General features: G+C 39.1%; 1 protein-coding gene across 5 annotated transcripts in view; it reads right to left on the reverse strand.

The window, feature by feature from the left end:
- Dgkb (diacylglycerol kinase beta) overlaps positions 1 to 16802 on the reverse strand; it is a 707644-nt gene that overhangs the window by 641684 nt on the left and 49158 nt on the right. The window lies entirely within an intron of this gene.

Consider the following 16802-nt stretch of genomic DNA (forward strand, 5'->3'; position numbering starts at 1 on the left):
GCGGCAGCGCACGCCTTTAATCCCAGCACTCTGGAGGCAGAGCCAGGCGAATCTCTATGACTTCGAGGCCAGCCTGGTCTACAGATCGAGATCCAGGACAGGCACCAAAACTACGTAGAGAAATCCTGTCTTGAAAAAACAAAAAAAGGAGAAAGTATTGCAGTGCAGTTCCGGGTGACCTGAGCATTGGTCGGTACTGCAATACAAACCATAGATGGGGAGGAGCCAAAAGACTTAGAAAAGACATTGACAGGTTCTTTACATAAGTTTGAGCTAGAGAATGAGACACAAGAGAAAATCCTCCAAGTTAGAAAGCGGGTTTTCCAGGTGCAAGGTCAGAAGGGGCCAGTGAATGAAAAGTGACCGCTCCACTTGAGAATGAGCACCTCTGGCCATCTGCCTCCGTTTCTCAATCCCTAGTTCCCTTGTGAGAGAATATATGAATTCTTCCCAAACAAAAGATCCTAATCAGAATAAATCATGATCAAAGGATAGAATTTTATTCCTTTGGTTGGACTACTTATATCACATAGATCCTGAGATGTTTTGAGACAGTGTTTCTGGGAGAACATACAGGCCTAAGACTCTTTGTATAGCCAGTGATAACCTTGAACTCTTGATCCATCTGTGGTCATCTCTGGAGTACTGGGGTTAAAGTACTCTAGAGTCATCTCCCACCATGCAAGGCTAATATGAAGTGCTGGGAACCATCCGGAGCTTGGTGCATTCTAGGCAACCAACCTATCAACTGAGATTCTTCCTTGACACCAGATAATGAGATTAGTGAGGTTTTCATCTGTAATGAAGTTTCCTCATCAGTTTATTTTATTTCATCCAAATAGATTATCTTGAAAGGATTCCTTCTCACCAGGTGAGTACATTAAACAGAGGTTAGAAAACCAAACCAGCTCTAGCTCTCTCTCTCTCTCTCTCTCTCTCTCTCTCTCTCTCTCTCTCTCTCTCTCTCTCTCTCTCTCTCTCTCTCCCCCTATAATTTCTCAAATCAAAAGAGAATGCATTCTATCAAGCCACCTGATGGGGCTTAAAATGGATATTTCTCCAGTCAGACCTACAGGTGACGACACAGCCCTATGATATTTCCACCTTGTGGGATCCTAAGAAGAGAACAGAGCAAGCCGTGGCCCGATTCCTGGTTACACAAATGGTGAGAAGCACTATTGGAAACTGAAAACCCAGGAGTAACTTAAAAGGAGTTCACAAAACGGACCCAGCGGCTATCACAGTGCTTGTCACATGACACCTTATTTTCTTTTTCATTTAGATTTTTCAGAGTCTGGGACACTGAGCACCTCGGAATGTATTCTCCAGATATTCAGATATCCTGTTGAGGTAGTCATGAACCTGTGTCTGATGTTTCCATGCGGACATCATCATCCCTCAGTATCAACAGAGGATTAATTCTATAATCCCCTGTGGATACTCCATTTGCTGATACACAAGTCCTTTATATAAAATGATATATTTGTATGTGTTCTATATAAATTATCATGAGCATTTACTTCATTTCTAGATTGCTACTAAAATCCGATAACCTTTAAGTGTAATTCAAATAATAATTTTGTATTTCTTGGGGAATAACAACAAAGTGTACATGATCAGTATACACACAATTTCTTTTTCCTAAACAGTTCCAGGCTGCAGCTTATTTGACTTACAGATGAGGGATATACAAATCTGGAAAGTCAAATGTAATTCTTTCTGACCCCTGCTTCAGTCACAAAGAATCTTCATATAATCATTTTGCTACGAACATTTTCAGCTGTCAATGATAGCTGTTACCAGGATTTAAAATTCTGCTTTATCTAAATGTGTTGATTTTTATTTTATGGCATATGTTTTAATACTACATGTAGTTCTAAATATCTCTATTAACAAACAAATTCTACAAGATGTCGATATAGCTCACCAGTTACAAATGCATAGTGCTCTTGCAAAGGATCTCAGCAGGGATCCCAGCGCCCACACTGGGTAGCTCCCAACCACCTTTAACTTCAGCTTCATGGATTCTGATCACTTCTCCTGATCTCTATGGGCACATCCACTCACACACTACTCAGATATGTGCATACATAGCATACATATAATTAAAATAAAAGGATAAATATTAAGGAAGAAAAGAAGAAAAGAAAGGAAGGAACGGATGAAGAAAGGAAGGAAAGAAAGAAAAGCAGTTTATCTTGGGAGGCTAAAACAGGAATATCATGAGTAATTTTTAAGGTAGCCTGTGCTACATAGTGAGAATGAGTCTCAAGATATGAAAAAGAAGACAAAAAGAGAGAAATGAAGGAATGGAGAGTCGGGGGGGGAGCAGGAGAGAGCAAGAGCTTTGTAACAACAATAGTCCAAGAAAAAGAAGCCATTATTTTGAAAGGGAGTGAGGTACAGGGTATATGGCAGAAGCTAGATGGAGCAAAGGGAAGGGGGCCATGACATAATTATATCTTATTTTAAAAAATGATAATAAAAGAAAAGAAAGAGAGAGAAAACCAGACTAGAAAAATGTGTTTAATGTGAATTTACTGTTTAACTATGTAGGTAACTGACATCTTGCAACTAACATTTATAGGATACCAAATTTTAGTTATGATTGATACTCCTGCCTCTGTTACATATAACAACATTTCCCACAAAATACACGTAAATCATCAGGACTCTGGAGAGGTATTGGCATGTAAAAATAAAACTGATTTCCAATAATCAGCACAGCTCTGCTCTACAGACAGAGCCAGGGACCACACCACAGGGCCTGTTCGCTGTTTTGATTGTCTCAGTAAGATTCTTCTTCACTATAAACAGCTAGAACTGCAGTTGTTTGTGTTTCTTGGTTAAACTAGATTTCCACAACAGATCTCCATGTTCAAAATGACTGTATATGAAAGGATTTAGACAGCAAAGGCAATGCACAAAGAACAAGTTTGATTATTATGCTCTGGTGTTTGTTTAGGATATTAATTTCTCCTGAAAAAAATAATGCATTTGTGTACAGAAACAACATATGTGAAGGCAGTGGATGATGCATGTAAGAAATAGTGTGCTCTGTAGAGATTAGATACTCCCTGAGGAGCACAAGTGAGCATGATGGGTTAAATGAATGGCAGTTCCAAAGCAATATCCTTTCTTGGCCTGGAGAATACGTGTTATCATTAGACCACAGCTTAAAATGTGGGCTGTAACTCTGTTGTGATGTCAAATGGCAGCAGATAAAGGTGTAAAGGGAGAGAAAGAATAAAGGAAAGAAGAGCAAAGCACAGGAAGAGTGACATAAGGCAATCTGAACAACATAAAGAGAAAGTAAATTAAGGGAGTCATCAAGACAATATATCAAAACTAGAACTGATAGACAGGATAGAGACAGCCCCGTCAAGCACTCATCTAGTGGCAAGTAGCTATCCCTGTCACAGGCTCTGGGGGAAAACAAGATAATTAACAGTGGTCCCAGGTTTCTATGATCTCAGTGCATCCTCAAAGGCAGACTTAACCACATTCATCTTTCCAGAAGGCAGTTGATGAATAATACAGCGCTTCCGAAGCTTAGTGCTGAGGTGTGACTCTGACTGGGGAGATTAGGAAAAGCTATGAAAAGAAATGCAATAAGAGTTTGACCTTGAACTACTTGTTCATCAGGAGGATGAAACACATGAAGTCATTGCCGGCAACAGTAACTATGAAATGATCCAGGCAGAATGTGTGTGCTGTTGGTGGACACCAGGAACAGAAAACCAAAGTCTGGGAAGAGGGATTGATACTGGACAAGGGGAGTGGGTATTTGGAAGAGGGTGAAGTGAAAAGGGATGCAGAATAAAGGGCAGGTGTTCTTGCTAGTAGTATCAGCAATTTTTCCTCATTGGATGTGGAAGCAGCCACAGTATTTTGCCATTATTTCATTGCACACAAGTTTATTCAGTCAGAAGCCGATGACATAACTCATGAGAAAGAAGAAAGGTCTTGACCTCTTACACTTCACCAAGGGAGCTGGAGTATAGGGACCTTGGTGTGAGAGGTTGATAAGTGATAAGAACATAAAGGAAATTGAGGGGTAAGGACAGGAAAGGAAGTAACAGTACAAACCGAATAGCTGAGAAAGACACCCAGAAGTGGTACCTTTCTCTGATCTTCATTACTGATATTACAATGCACAAATTCCCTCCTTCATTTTTCTACCAGGCTGTTGAAGGAGAACATTATATTCTCTTAAGGCAGCATGTCCTCTAGGACTTCAACTATGAACTTTCCATGTTTTAACAAACGTGTTCCTGTTTTTCCCTCACCTCCTGTCCTAAACTGGGGTATCCAGGCACCTCACTACAGCTGTGTCAAAGCCAAGGGTGTCTTAGGCTATTGGGCCACATTCAGTACACACATTGGGCACCTGATGGATTAGACTCAGCACCAGCCAAAATTGTTCCGCATGCCCAGAAGCACAAATTTTTGCATGTGATCAAAAGCATTTAAAAGTACCAATCTGATGTTGCTTAGTTATTTCTCATTGCCACCAATAAAATGAAAATAAGAAACAATTTCATTTAGTATTCAATCAATGGAAGAGAAATGTTGTATTTTGATACTTAAGTGATGTTTTGCAACAATATGTCAGGTAATTCACTAAATATATATATTTTTACTACAAAGAACAGCTTCAGGTAATTCACTAAATATATATATTTTTACTACAAAGAACAGCTTTAGTTATATTTAAAATATATCTATATTTGCTTCCATTTTATGACTTTTGATATCTTAAGGCATACAACTTACAAATGTCTTCAATTGCAGATCTATAAAGGAGCAGGTTTTTTACAAGATATAAATTCTATGCTTTCAGACACTGAGAGAAACAATCAATCAACGGGACCTCTTGAAACTGAGAAGCTTTTGTAGAGCAAAGAATACAGTCTACAAGGCAAAGCGACAGCCTACAGAATGGGAAAAGGTCTTCACCAACCCCACATCTGACAGAGGACTGATATCCAGAATATAAAGGAACTCAAGAAATTAGACATCAAAATGCCCAACAGTCCAATTAAGAAATGGGCTATAGAACTAAACAGGGAATTCTCAACAGAGGAAACTCAAATGGCCGAAAGACATTTAAGGAATTGCTCAACACCCCTAATCATCAGGGAAATGCAAATCAAAACAACTCTGAGATACCACCTTACGCCTGTCAGAATGGCTAAGATCAAAAACACTGAAGACACCTTATGCTGGAAATGATGTGGAGCTAGGGGAACTCTCCTCCACTGCTGGTGGGAATGCAAGCTTGTACAACCATTTTGGAAATCAATATGGCGCTTTCTTAAAAAATTGGGAATCAATCTCCCCCAAGATCCAGCTATACAACTCTTGGGCATATACCCAAGGAATGCTCAATCATATCAGCATTGCTTGTAATAGCCAAAACCTAGAAACAACCTAGATGCCCTTCAACTGAAGAATGGATAAATAAAATGTGGTACATATACACAATGGAATACTACTCAGCAGAGAAAAACAATGACATCATGAGGTTTGCAGGCAAATGGATGGATCTAGAAAAAAATCATCCTGAGTGAGGTAACCCAGACTCAGAAAGACAAACATGGTATGTACTCACTCATAGGAGGATACTAGATGTGGAACAAGGATGACTGGACTGCTATTCACATCACCAGGGAGGCTATCTGGAAAACAGGACCCCAAGAAAGACACAGGGATCGCCCAATGACGGAGAAATGGATGAGATCTACATGAACAGCCTGGACATGAGTGGGGGTAATGAAGGGTGAGGGTCGAGTGAAAGAGAGCTTGGGGGAGCGGGAGATCCCAGCTGGATCAAGAACAGAGAGGGAGAACAAGGAAGAGGAGACCATGGTAAGTGAAGACCACATGAGAATAGGAAGAAGCAAAGTGCTAGAGAGGCCCACAAAGATACCCCCACAATAGACTGCTGGCAATGGTCGAGAGACAGCCGGAACTGACCTACTCTGGTGATGGGATGGCCAAACACCCTGACAGTCGTGCCAGAAACCCCATCCAACGACTGAGGGATCTAGATGCAGAGATCCATGGCTAGGCTCCAGGTGGAGCTCCAGGAGTCTAATTAGCGAGAAAGAGGAGGGTTTACATGAGCGAGAATTGTTGAAACCAAGGTTGGATAAAGCACAGGGACAAATAGCCAAGCGAATGGAAACACATGAACTATGAACCAATGGCTAAGGGGCCCCCAACTAGATCAGGCCCTCCGAATGGTTGAGACAGTTGATTGGCTTGATCTGTTTAGGAGGCATCCAGGCAGTGGGACCGGGTCCTGTGCTCATTGCATGAGCTGGCTGTTTGAAACCTGGGGCTTATGCTGGGTCGCTTGGCTCTGCCTGGGAGGGGGGGACTGGACCTGCCTGGACTGAGTCTACCAGGCTGATCTCAGTCCTTGGGGGAGGCTTTGCCCTGGAGGAAGTGGGAATGGGGGGTGAGCTGGGGGGAAGGAGAGAGGGGCGGGAGGGGCGATAACAAGGGAATCCATGGCTGATATGAAGAACGGAATTGTATTGTAAAATAAAAGAAAAAAATTCTGTGCTTTACAATGCATGGTCTATTTTGTAATGTAAACACTTCTTAAAACAAATTTAAACTCAAATAAAAATAATTTAATCTAATGTATGTCTCCCATTACCTACTTATTTTTATGTGCATATAGTTCCAGTGTATCATTTTGTGAATTTTACTAAAAAAAAAAAAAAAAAAGGCACAAGAAAGGAAATACTATAAAATGTAAAATGTTAATTTGTGGTTTTTTTCCCACAAACTACTGTTTAATTCTCTCTTTGTAACAGTACAAAAGAAGATAACATAATTTCTAAAATGTGTACCAGTGGCAGAATATTAAGTAGAGGAAATGAACTGGATGCTTTTACAGTTGTCTATGGTTTTTGCAGCTCTGTGCTGTGTTGAAAAGAATGCATAAGCTGATTTCACTTGAATCTGTTCTTGAGGACATTTTTACTATTGTACAGTTAGAGGGAGAGATTTGAACAGCTTCATGTGGACAACACTGTGTGAGAATGAGTGTACACTTTGAAAATTCCTACTAATGGTCAACAGTCTGTTCAAGGTGTGCAGTGTGATGGTTTGACTGATATAGCTACATTGATGCCCTCCATCTATGTCTCATTAGTCAGGGTCACTCACTTAACCCCAAGTCACCATTTCGGTTACAGACTGGATAGGAAACACTGGGGTCCTCCTGTGGCTGTCCCCCAGTGCTTGACGCTATGGGAGCAGAAGGGCACGCTGGGCTTTGGCACAAGTCCTGGGGATTCGAATTTTGTTTCTCATGTTCATGCAGCAGCAAGCGCTCACAGTTAAGTGCAGTCTGTAACTTAGGTATATTTCTATGTAGTGATAATAACAACTCTGTGGATATAATAGTATTTCAAATTTAAAGTCAAGAACATTGAAAGGAAAGAATAAATATATTCAATCTAGTATTCTCACACCACACATTTATTACTCTACTCTCAACCAATTGCACCTACCACACAATCTGGTAGAAATTTTCTATGTAGACTAAATGTTTAATGTTTACATTAAGATACTAGATTTTTTCCAAAAAAAAAAAAAGGTGAAAAAGAAGACAAAGGGAACCATATTATGTCATTGTGTAAATAATTTCTTTGTTTTACAGTCCGTTATAAATAAAGTAGTTTTGCCTCAGTTCTACTTGGCCATTTTTGAATATTTGGGTTCCATTTCAGTTACATTTTCTTACAGAATGAAATGTATTCTACACATTACAAAACACTTCATTGACTTTCAAATTCTTTTCCTGTGATTTTTCTTGAATTCATTATACATAGTACTATAAAAGTATTTTCTTAAAAAATTAGCAATTATTTTAAAATTACAGATTCAGTCATGGTGTGAGCCCAAGTTAAATGTTCAGTATTTTTAACAATTTTAAATGTATATTATTTTAATGATCCAGAATGCCAAAAAGTTATACGTCTTTAAATTACGTCTTTAAATTTCCAGAGCTGTGACAGAATGTGTTCTAAATGTTTGCAATTTTTGTGTGTATGTGCATGTGTATGTGTGTTTACATACATGTATGTACATATATGTTGCATGTGGTGTGTGTGTGTGTTTGCACTTGTATGTGTGAACTGTATGTTCAAACCACTTAGATTTTATATTTTTCTTTCTAATTTTCTAAATATAATGTTTCATACTAAGTAGTCATCATTTGTACCTCATACTATGAATATTCTATCTTACAAATATTTCATCATTGGCAATTCAAAAGATTCTGGTCAGATCTTTTAACTGTGGTAAAATATGAAGCAATAAAATCTGTATTAAAGTTATTTAAAATGTGGAAAACTTAACTTTTTTCTTAATTCTAAAATGTGTAGCTGATGTATGAGGAAAAAAAGATCACAAGCTCAAAATGAAAGGAAATATACTACATCTTTATATATAAATAAAAATAGAATATTATAATATGAATTTAAATAGTTGAATTTTTGTGAATGAGTAACTAATTATATATACATATTTGTTACATGTTAGAATTTTGATTTCTGAATACATTATAAAGAGTTTCATGCATGGCAAATAATGTATACATTTCAATGTCAACCTACTTTTTGTGGTGAGACTATGTTATAGTTGGAACTTGCTAAGTTTAGGAAAATCTAAGTAGAAAATGGGAGAACATTGACTGCAAAATTGTAATTACTTGAGGATTTTTCAAGCAATTTAGTTTGCTTCCAGAGTTATTCTAGACCATTTATATTCTACACAATATTTTATACAGATACATTACTGTAGGAATTTTCACTGCTCATTAAATCATGCTAAAAAGAGAGTCTATATGTCACACATATTCGAATAGGAGCACACTCATCCCAGCCAGGTTGGATTATTCTGGGGATGATGAGAAAACTAGAATTGTGCCATGCCTTATTAGTAAACACTGATGTGGAATCTAAAAAAAAAAAAACAAGCTTATCATATGCCCATATTCTAGTTCAACACAGTAAAATAAAATACTAGTTGAGGTTGAAAATTTGGAATATTTGGAATGGGGTGTATGAACACACATTTAAAATGCAGAGAGATTAACCTAAATAGAATTATGGGTTATTTTCAAATGTTAAGAAACAGCCATCTGAAAGATACTTCAGAGAAAGCAGTCATTTGATCCGAATGCTGTAAAGCATTAGAAATTGAACAACTATCAAAGTGATATGTAATAAAGACAGTGAAATGTTTAACAGCTGGAGACGTTTGGAGACAATTAATCATAGAGAGCAGATGCTATGAACAATGATATGATGATGATGATGATGATGATGATAAGTGAAGCCACAATTCAAGTTGATGTCTTATATTTCTTAGGTGAGAGAGAACTATTCAAATAAAATACCTGAAAATTGCATTATTTTATTGATAATACAGACCAACTTCTGCTGGTACATGGAAGGGTGGGACACAGAGCTTCTAGCAAGCATATTTGCATGGGTCATAATTAGAATTATATCAAGAAAAGACAGGTTTTCAAAGGCCACATCAGTAGAGAGGGAAAATGGCAATTTTGGTGATATTCCAGAGTTAAAACTAGAAAGAACCAATGACCTATTTATTGGCTAACTAAGTGGAGGCCGAGCATGACTTCTCTAAATGTCAATTCTGCTAATGGGATTCTAGAAAAAATAGATTTGGGTTCAGGTTAAGGATGAATAAATTTAATGGAAAATAGGTTAGATTAGTGATATCTGGAGATTCGGTCCATATTTAGTCATCCTCAAATTTCAATTTTTCTATCCCTTTTTCTTGGCTTTGTTGCCAAGTGGATATAGCAAGCAATGCTGGGAACATCTACTGTGCTCAGCTCTCCCCACAGAGCCTAGATTGTTTGATGACATAACTTTTTGTTTCTTTTTTAAGGGGAGGATTTGTTTTGGCTCCCAGCTTAAGAAAACACAGTTTATGATGGCAGAGGAAGAAGGGCAGAATTATTGGTACAGAACTTGCAGCTGGAAATCTTTACATCCGCAAAGATTGGGAAGCAGAGAGCAAGAAGTGCTTGTGCTCTGGTGGATTTCCTTTTTCTCTTTAATTGATCTGGATCCCCATCACATAAGACAGGTCTACACACATTTAGGTTTGGTCTTCCACTTTCAGCTCATCAGTCCTTTCTAGAAATGTCTCTAGAACTGCCTCACTAATGCCATAGGCATTATTAACCAGTCAACATGGCAATCAAAATTAACCACCAGAAGTCCACCCTTTACCATTCTGATATATAATCCATAAATAACCCCAGCCTGGTTCCTATAGACTCATGGCCATCTCATAATGCAAAAAGCATTCAATCCAATTCAAAATGTCCCTACCCTTAACAATATCAGTACTGTCCAAAACCCTAAGGTTTCCTCTGAAACTTAAGACATTGTCTTAACTGTGAGCACCTATAAAATCAAAATACAGGTTTCATGCTCCCAATATATAATGACAGAGTCACGTTTTCTATTCTAAAATTGAAGGAGTGAGAAATAGCAAGGGAAAAGTCAGAACACAGTAAAACTGAAACTCAGGACAGAAAATAGCAAACCCAGAAGCCCTAGGGCCAGCAGTTGTAACTCATGATAAAATTACCTGGGTTCCAACAGGCTCCTCATCTCTCTAGTCTGTTGCCCGTGGCACATGTGACCTCTCTTTTAGAATAACTTCTTTCAGTCAGTGTCTGTAGCTTTCCTTGAAAAGCATCCTACGTATGTAGCATTACTAATATCCTAGGGCTCCACAATTAACCTTAACCTTCACAGCTTCATACGCAACCCCCAGAAGCTACATAAAGGAGTCTCAACATGCTTGTCTCTGTTACTCTTTCTGTAGCTGCAATGACATACACTGGCAAACGCAATTTAGGGAGGAAAGAGTTTTATTTTGGCTCAAGGTTTGAGGTTACAGCCCATCATAGTGAGTAAGTCTTGGCACCAGGTACTTGGAGCAAGTGGTCATGGATCTCACAGGAAGTCTTGGCTTCAGGTGCTGGGGCAGTCAGATGTGTCACGTGGGTCATGGGTCCCACAGTCAGGAACCAGAGTGTGATGACTGCTGATGCTCAGCTCGCTTTCTTCTTTAAATTCAGTCCAGGATTTCATCACATCAGACAATGCTACCCACAGTTGATGTGAGTCTTCCCACTTAATTAGCCTAATTAGAATAATCCCTCACAGTCACACCCACAAGCTTTTCTGCTGGATTATTCTAGAGCCTGCCAATTTGATAATATTTATATCCACACCATAGCACATTGCCTTTGCCTCTGTGGCTTTAGAAAACCTGATGTTACTATCTGTGCTCATTGGTTTTTGTGAAATGGACACAAATCTAGACATATTGGGGAAGAAAGAATCTTAATTGAAGAACTGGTTCCATCAGATTGTCCTGTGGGCAGGTCAGTGTGGGCATTTTTTTGGTTAATGATTGATTATGGACCATTCCCACCCACATGTAGTCCTGGATTGCAAAAGAAAGCAAGGTGAGCAAGGAATGGGGATCAAGCCAGTAAACAGTGTCCCTTCTGCTTCAATTCTTCCCTACAGGGTCCTGCCTTGAGTTTCTGCCTTGGCTCCCCTCAATGATATGGACTGTCATCTGTAAGCCAAATAAACTATTTTTTCCCTCAAGTTGTTTGGAGTCGTGTTGTTTGTTCACAGTAATAGAAAGCAGACTAGGACATTATCTGTGAGCCTGTAACTCTTGCATTTTCCATGTCTACAAAATGAGCACCATGTAGAGAGTCCCGAATTCCTCAGCCAACATGATATACAGCCTTCCCTCCTTGCAGCCAGCTACGGTTCTCTCTGTGTACCTTTGCTGCAAAGGATGGGAACATACTTCCCTATGTGACCCCGGTAAAACAGTATGACCTGGAAGCTCCCTTTGTTTAGCCAGTCTTTTTTCAACTAAAAAGTTTTCAAGTAGTTTGTTATTCCCTGGATCTCTTCACGGTTGATAACTTGCCTACAAGTCACCTTTCCTATGGTGTCAGGGCAGCGTTCTTGGGTTCTCTTTACTTACACTGATTTTCAAAGGCTTGTTTCTTTCATTTAATGTGTATAGTGTTTTGTTTGCATGTATGTACGTGTACACATGTATGTCTGGTGCCCAAGGGCGTCAGCAGAGACTGGAGACATGTAACTGGAATTACAGATAGTTGTGAACCACTATGCAGGTGATGGGACTCCAACCCTGATTCTCTGCAAGAGCAGCAAGTGCTCCTAATTCTTGAGCTGTCTTCCAGCCTCTAGTCACACTGATTTATTGGACAATTACATGTCCTTAGGCTGTCTCTGACTCATTTATTTTTATACTTTCTCCGGTGCTTTTACTCTCCAAACTGCTCATTTTTCATATTTTTCTGCTCTTTCTTACTGTAAACCTGACTGAAAGCAGTAAGCAGTGATCATTCCACAGCCTGATCTTTATACTGTCTTGAAATCCGATTCACCAAACAAGTTAACACATTTGTTTTGAAGTAAGCCTCAGTTTAATTTTTAGGATACAGTCAGAATATAGCCAGAGTCTTTGAAAGAGGTAACATGACAACCTCTGGCCCAGTACATGGTAGAATACTCATTCTCCTCTGAAACCTCATGAGCACAAGTTTTACTGTTTTTCTATGAGCATTCTGGCTTCTGATTTTCTACCAGGATGGCCCATTAAACTTATAGCTTTTGAGAACTCCAAACTCTTCGGGCTCTTCTCCCAAAGTGTTCCCAAGGGCTATAGACCACTCAGTCAAGTCTACTGCAGTAATGATCCCACTACCCAGCTCCAATTTTCTAAATTATGTAATTATTTTTACTGCTGTGGAAATACCAGATGTAAGCAATTTCAGGGAAAATGGATTTACTTTGGTTCATGATTTATAAGAATACAGACCATCATTCTGAGGATGGCATGACAGTGCATAATAGCATAAATATGTGACTGAGACTCCCCACACCCCAAAGGATAAGGAAGCAGAGAGCAGAAAGCACTGGCATCTCCTGACATCTGGATTCTTGTGGAACCTTCTCACCTTTACCTTACAGAGGGTATTCACCTCTAAGGAAGTAGTGATTTTCTGTTTCTATTCTGTGCTGTGGGACGGTCTGTATGTCAAATTGCTCTGATTGGTCAATAAATAAAACACTGATTGGCCAGTGGCCAGGCAGGAAGTAGGTGGGACAAAGAGAGAGGAGAATTGTGGGAAGCAGAAGGCTGAGGTGGAGAGACACTGCCAGCTGCCGCCATGACCAGCAGCATGTGAAGTCGCCGGTAAGCCACCAGCCACGTGGCAAGGTATAGATTTATGGAAATGGATTAATTTAAGTTATAAGAACAGTTAGCAAGAAGCCTGCCACGGCCATACAGTTTGTAAGCAATATAAGTCTCTGTGTTTACTTGGTTGGGTCTGAGCGGCTGTGGGACTGGCCGGTGACAAAGATTTGTCCTGACTGTGGGCAAGGCAGGAAAACTCTAGCAACAATTCTGTTCGTCTTTTCTTCTGTTTTGTTACCAAAAGTCTGAGATGTCTTCTGCATGTGACCTAAGAACTAGGGGATGATCTGTGAAAATCATATACACTGAAGAGGAATAAACACAGGGTAGAGTACCTAGTGAAAGCCAACGGTCCCAGAGCGATCTGCACATTTCTGGGATGACTGCTCAATGAGATTGTGTTGAGTCAAAAGAGAATCAGAAATTAAGATGGAATTGAGAGGAAAAGTGGGGAGACAGCACAAAAAGTCAAAAAGAACTCATAAATGTGGAATATAAAATGCAGCTAAAGTTGCTCTAGTGTTGAGATAAAACAATAAGGTGTTCCTGTTGACACAGACTGTGTAAGCATCAACAGAGTTAAGTGGGTGGAGACGAAATAAGAAGTGTTGCTGGGAGAATTACTTCCCAGGTGGAAGAGTCCGGGTTCGGTAAGCAGATAATTTTTAAAGAACTTTTGTCTTCTTTATAGCTACTCAAAGTTCACTAAAAAAAAAATTAAGAACTACAAATCTCATTTATCATCTGCTATAGTACACACACACACATTCCCACAATGTTCCATCTTCTGTTTGAGTGTTACATTGGGCACAGTTGCTCAGTCTACACTAACATAGCTCAATTATTCAAAGACCTCAGTATGTAGTAAGATTGACTGTATACATTCTACAGGATTGTGCAGATGTTCAACGCCATTTATCCTTCATCGTTGTGGTGGTTTGAATAGGAGTGGCCCCCATAGACTCATGTGTTTGAATGCCTGTCTCATTGGAGTGGCACGATTAAGAGGAGGTGTGGCCTTATTAGAGTAAGGGTGGACTTGTTGGAAGGGGTGGGTCACTGAAGGCAGGCTTTCAAGTCTCAGAAGCTCAAGTCTGGCCAGTGTGTCTCAATCTCCTTCTGCTACATACAGATCAAGGTGTAGAACTCTCAGCTCCTTCTCAAACATCATGTCTGCCTGAATGCTACCATGCTTCTTTTCATGACAATGATAGACTCAAACTCTCAAACTGTAAGCCAGCCCCAATTAAATGTTTTCCTTTATAAGAACTGCCGTGGTCATAGTGTCTCTTCACAAAAATAGAAACTCTGACTAAGACAATTTTTGTATCACAGATAGAGGAGCTCCAATGCATGGAATGTCACCTTTGCTCTACTTATCCATCCCTTTGCCCGCTGGGAAATACACATTCTTTTATTGTGTCCATATTTTGTCTTCCATCGAGTCACATAGTTGTAGTACTACAGTATGTAACCCTTTCAGATTGGCCTCTTTCACCTATTTTGATGTGTATAAGATTCCTCCCTGTGTTTTTCACCTCCTGGTAACTAACAAAAACTAATGAGATGCCATTAATTGCATCATGGTTCATCAACCCATTCCTCTCCTGAAAGAGACCTTAATGGCTTACAGTTTACTGGACATTAAAGCTGCCATAAACATCTGTATTCAAGTTTTTGTGTTAACAAAGTTTTCTTTTCCTCTGAGTAAATATGAATCAGCACACGTAATGGACCATATATATGTTAAAAAAATATTTCCAACATGGCAGTAAGTTTTTCCCACCAAGATGGATGAACCTTTCTGTTATATCACACATTCTATAGCATGTTATATTCTCAGTGTTTCTACTTTTGATCACTGGAATTATTTGTATTGTAATAGCTCATTATTTTAATTTTTCATCTTTTTCATGACATGGAAAGTTGAGCATCTTATCTTATTCTTCTCAGACATCTGTACATCTCTTTTGTGACCTATCTGTCATATTTCAATTGTCTTTTTTGGTTTTTTTTTTTTTTTGTTGTTGAGTTTTAAAAATTGATTGTACAGTTTGGATAAAAGTCTTTTAGCCATATGTATATTTTGTAACATTTTTCAAATGTATATGAATTTTACTATAATTCTTTAGTAACATCCATAGAATCTCATTTTTAAATTTTAATGAGATGAAGTTGATCAATTATTTCTTCCATGAACTATGCTTTTTATGTGACCAAAAAGTTATTGTCATACCCAACTAATGTGGATATTCTCCTACATTAATTTCTATATGCTTTGTAAGTTTTGTGTGTGATCTATTTTGAGCTAAGTTGGAAAATGATGTAATGTCTGTTTTTAGATTCACTGGTTCTCCTCCTCCTCCTCCTTCTCCTTCTTCCTTGCTGTTTGTTCATTTTTTTCAGTGTCTATGTCTGCCTGTTCTATTTGTTGGTGAAATTATCTTTGCTCCATTAGACTTCCTGTTTCTCTGTCAAAGATCAGTTTACTATTATTATTTGCTTCTATCGACTCTCTAATCTGCTTCAGCAATCCATCTTTCTGCTGTTTTAACAAAGCCACTGTCTTAATTATTATGGTTTCAGTTTAAGGACTTTGCCTTTGTGTTTCTAGACTGGTTTTGAGACAGAACAACATGGCATAGAGGGAAAAGTACAGAAGTGTTCATCAGACAAAGATGCATGGTGAATATTCCTACTCCAACAGAGAGAAATGACTCATAGTTATGAGGGATGGGACCCAAGCCAGAGCAAATCCCAGAAAGGCAAATGTTAAGTCCTGCCACTTCATTCCTGATATCTAGAGAAGACAGTGAGCATATGTGAGCTCTAAATGTCTTGGGAAGCCTCACCACCATGGGCTTGCTAGCGGCAGTACACATAGCTGCTTTATTTGCTGTCTTTACTCTTGACCCACAGCTTTCCTTTTGTGGCATTCTTAGCATTTCTAATGTCGTGGAGTGCTCTCTTTATGTTTGACTTCATCCTCATAGTTTCACATGCTATCCACTATGGGAGTTTCTTCCTAGAGTGGTGGTTTGAACAGGAATGGCCCCATATACTTATGTGATTGAATGCTTGGCCCACAAGGAGTGGCACTATTAGGAAGTGTGGCTTTGTTGGAGTAGGTGTGGCCTTGTTGCAGGAAGTATGTCTCTGTGGAGGCAGGCGTTGATGTCTCTTTCTGTGGCCTGCAGATTCAGATGTAGAAATCTCGGCTCTTTCTCCAATACCTTGTCTACCTGCATGCCACCATGCTTCCTGCCATGACAATAATGGACTGAACCTCTGAAACTGTAAGCCAGCCACAATGAAATGTTTTCCTTTATAAGAGTTGTTGTAGTCTTGGTGTCTCTTTACAACAATAAAACCATAACTAAGACATCTTGATCCCAGGGACCTACTTTCTTCAACTTGGCCTTGCTTCTTAGTTCTTCAACATGCCCCAGTACTACTGTTATGAATATTAT

Source organism: Peromyscus maniculatus, chromosome 14, assembly GCF_049852395.1.
Source record: "Peromyscus maniculatus bairdii isolate BWxNUB_F1_BW_parent chromosome 14, HU_Pman_BW_mat_3.1, whole genome shotgun sequence".
Taxonomy (NCBI): domain Eukaryota; kingdom Metazoa; phylum Chordata; class Mammalia; order Rodentia; family Cricetidae; genus Peromyscus; species Peromyscus maniculatus.